General features: G+C 40.0%; 1 protein-coding gene across 2 annotated transcripts in view; it reads left to right on the top strand.

Moving 5' to 3' along the window:
• The first annotated feature begins 1067 nt into the window (after positions 1 to 1067).
• adgrg1 (adhesion G protein-coupled receptor G1) overlaps positions 1068 to 3707 on the top strand; it is a 25835-nt gene continuing 23195 nt past the window's right edge. For both annotated transcript variants that reach the window (XM_020617166.1, XM_020617165.1), the window contains exon 1: positions 1068 to 1481. The gene's annotated coding sequence lies outside the window, so the exon portion shown is untranslated. The remainder of the gene's footprint in view (positions 1482 to 3707) is intronic.

The following is a 3707-nucleotide window of genomic DNA, read 5'->3' as shown; positions in this document are numbered from 1 at the left end:
CTGTGGTAACATCTGAAACTTGTGAGAGTGCCAGCTGCCTGTGACATTGAAGTGGTGCAGTCTGCTGATATCAGAAAATGTAATATAAAAATAAAATAGGAACTAAGCTCACTGCTAAAGCTGTTGGAGAAACAAGTAAACATGTTCCTTTATGGATACAGCCAGAGACAGGTTGACAGGGCTCCTGCATTATTTGTGAACTTGTGCAATATCCTGAATTGCACTCATCTTAACCCAAAGCCTGACAGAAGAAACCGTAACCTACTACAAGGAATAACATTAATCCAGCCTATCAGGAGGGTTATAAGACGTAGCAAAACCTAACAGAATAAAGTCTTATAGGTCAATAACAACAGCATTAAATGGTAAATTCTTCATTATATACACAAAAAAATGTTGTGCAATGCAGGGGTTTGGCTGCTTGAATTTAGAGTGGCTTTGGAAAGTGAAATGACTGATTGATAGCCCCTTCTCTGTCCCCAGATCCAGCCCCTCTGTCTTTAACACCTTACTGCTCTGACAGCAGTCAAGTGAGAAGTAGACAGTGGAAGAAAACCTGTACATAACACTGCCTTCAAACTAAACGTGAGGAAATAAAACGCCCAAGTGCATCTGCTGTGGTGTGAAACCGCAATTTAACTTTAGTTGGCCTAATAATATGGGTGTTACAGAACAATGAGCCCAAAGTGGACATGCATTTAGACGCATATAAACAAGAAATTAACATGTATTTTTGTTTTGTATTTCCATTTATTAAAATGGGGTCGTAACAACAACAGCAACAATATTAATAATAATACAAAAAAAAAATAGTACAAATTAGGCACAAGCAATGTATCAGGACTGAGGAATTCAAATAACACACACACACAGTTTATGTTTCGTAGGGGACTTTACATTGACTTACATATAGACTAACCCTAACCTTAACCAGAACCACTACTTGCCTAACCCTAACCCTGACCCTAACCTTAACCTAACCCTAAACCATGTTGCCACCCTAAAATTCAATTTCTTGCCCTTGGCGACCTCAGTTTAGGTCCCCACCGTGAAATGGGTCCTCATGAGTTGGTATGGAGTCGCCTGAGTGGTGTGTTTTGAAAGCCGAGGGCGGAAACAGCTGCTGTCTTCATTGTCGCTGCCTTAACAGCAGCTCTGGTTCTCACGCTTCCTCCGGCGCAGCGCCGTGTGCTGGCGTAGTCTCCACTGCATCCCGACTTCTGCACACTTTCCTTTTTTAGAAAAAACGTCGCAAGTGTGTTGAGGACGTCAACTATAATCTGAAAAACAGCAAGTGACCGCGACCTACATCGGTTTATGTGACTGACTGTTGGAAGTCCATCCCACGCTGTCACTGCGCTTTGTAGCTACTTTGGGTACTGGGCCAGTTTGTGCGGAACAGTAGTTTAGAGTGGGAAGAGGTTACACACAGTGGGTGACAGGCTTTGAGCATCCGTCTGCTGGCAGGAACACTCCTTAAGGTAAGTCTACGAAACTTATGCCTGTTATGTTAAACTATCTAAGCAAGGTTATGCTCTAAAATTCATTATAGCCTATTTGAAATTCATTAACAGTCCCTTTAGTGACCAATGTGCACTTTTTATCTGTCTATCTGTCTGTCTATCTTTCTATATATAATTTTTTTCAAAAAGTTCCTTCCACTTCTTTTGCTTGATTTGTAAAATATAAATGCTATTTTTTATTTTTTTTTGTAGGCCATCCCATAAAATAACAATAACGTGACCTTGATGTTGCCTGTGGGTTTTAACATTACATAAGGACAGATGTTTGTGTTAAATTGCAGTATTTATTAATTGGCCTATATTAACCATTTGTTTAACATTTATTTCAACAATAATATTTCAAAAATATTTCCCTGTGTGTGTGTGTGTGTGTGTGTGTGTGTGTGTGTGTTTGTGTTTGGAGCATCCTTAGCTTTATTTACAGTGACATAGTTGTGTCAGGCCTTGTGTATTATTTTCTGCCCCATTATAAGTTCACTTATATTAAAAGACGATGGCAGGGTTCACATGGGTTTTGAAAGGCAGACATCAAAGGCAGAGCACCTTTATTGCTCTGCCTTCCTGCAGCGTGTGGTTTCCTGTCTGTACCTAGGTGTGCAATCAAAAAGCTTCACTCAAAGAAAAAAAGGTTTCAAAATGGGGCATTGCCCCAGTTTAAACATTTTTAAACCATTACATGCAGATCTGAGAAGCACTTGATATTTGAAAGTGAATGTGAACAAACAGCAAGCAAGAGGGGATTTTTTTTATGCTCTATCTCTTGAAATGCAAATATTGCAGCATATATGTGACTCATTGCAGAAACTCCTTCTCCTGTGCTGACTTCATTTTTTTATAATGAGGAAAAGAAACCCCCTGATGGCAAACAGAACCTCATGACCAACACCTTAGAGGGGGGCTTAGGCTTAATAATAATATGCTGGCTTTTGTCTGTGCATGTGTCTTGTGTGTACATACGTGTGTGTTGTTTTATTGATTTATTCAAAGCCCCGAAGGAAATATCTGCAGCATTCCACCTGCTCCTCCAATTTCCTGACCAAGGACATCAAGATACAGATAAAGGAACACACTCACATGGAAATGCACACTGAATCGCTATGGTGCTATCACAAAGAATGCAAGGTCCTAATACAAATGTAGCCTAGGGAAAATTCCACATCAGCCATGCTTGGCTACCTCTAGACCACCACTTCAACTTGAAACGTTTCTGTGCAGAGAAATTTGAAGATTTCACACAACGCAGTTAGGTTTTATTTTACCATTTTTGCATCTGATGAGACAAACAAACTCAAGTTTTTATGAATATTTTCAATTGGTCTCATGAATTTCACTTTCAGAAGCTTCCTCAGTAGCTGCTCAGCATATGAACCTGGCATTTTCACACACAAAGTACTGAACTGTATATCAAAATGTCAAGCACCACTGACTCATAGCAAGCCAGTTGCCTTTTGTACTGTGCCACGGGAAAACAAGTCATCTGTAACCGTGTTGGAAGCAGTGCGCAACATTGTAGCATCTTCTCAAAGCAGCACTGCAAAATGACAAATTACGTCAGTGTGAAAATAGGTCAGAAGAGATCATTTCCTGAACAGTTTCATCAGTTTGACTGTGTTTTGTTTTACTTAACACCACAAATTTTATTCTGTCCTTACGCTTAAAGGAAACTACAAAACACAGGCATTATAAGCCTTTTAGGATTTGAAAATATATATTTTCCCAAAGTGGTCTTTAATCTCTCCTACCTTGCCTGTCATTTTGGCTGAGTGTGTCTTTTAACCATAGGCTTAAACAGCCTCCAAACCAGCCAATGATATCTGACCCTTATTCATTCTCACTGTCACTTCAGCTCTAAAGCTTGACAACAAAGAGCAGCTTTTGTTCCCTGAATTACTACGTCCATGCACATTCTTTAGAGTGAAGTAAATGTGGACTGAAACTCTTACAGGGGCCTATTTCAAGAAGGCGGTTTTGTCGAAACTCAGAGTTTGTTAACCCCGAAATGAGGGAAACTCTGAGTTTTCAGTTTCAGAAACGGAGGTAACTTAAACCCGTGAAGCGGGGTAAGTTAAACCCGTTTCACAAAGAGAGGTAATCTAAACTCAGAGTCAGTTACTATGGCAACTTACTCTGTGAACCTAACCTGCTGGCGAGCAGGTTTTGTTCGGGAAACTCAGAGTTTCCTCC

The sequence above is a fragment of the Monopterus albus genome, unplaced genomic scaffold (assembly GCF_001952655.1).
Source record: "Monopterus albus unplaced genomic scaffold, M_albus_1.0 scaffold186.1, whole genome shotgun sequence".
Taxonomy (NCBI): domain Eukaryota; kingdom Metazoa; phylum Chordata; class Actinopteri; order Synbranchiformes; family Synbranchidae; genus Monopterus; species Monopterus albus.
Note: the sequence above shows the minus strand (reverse complement) of the source record. Positions and strands in the feature narration are given on the sequence as shown.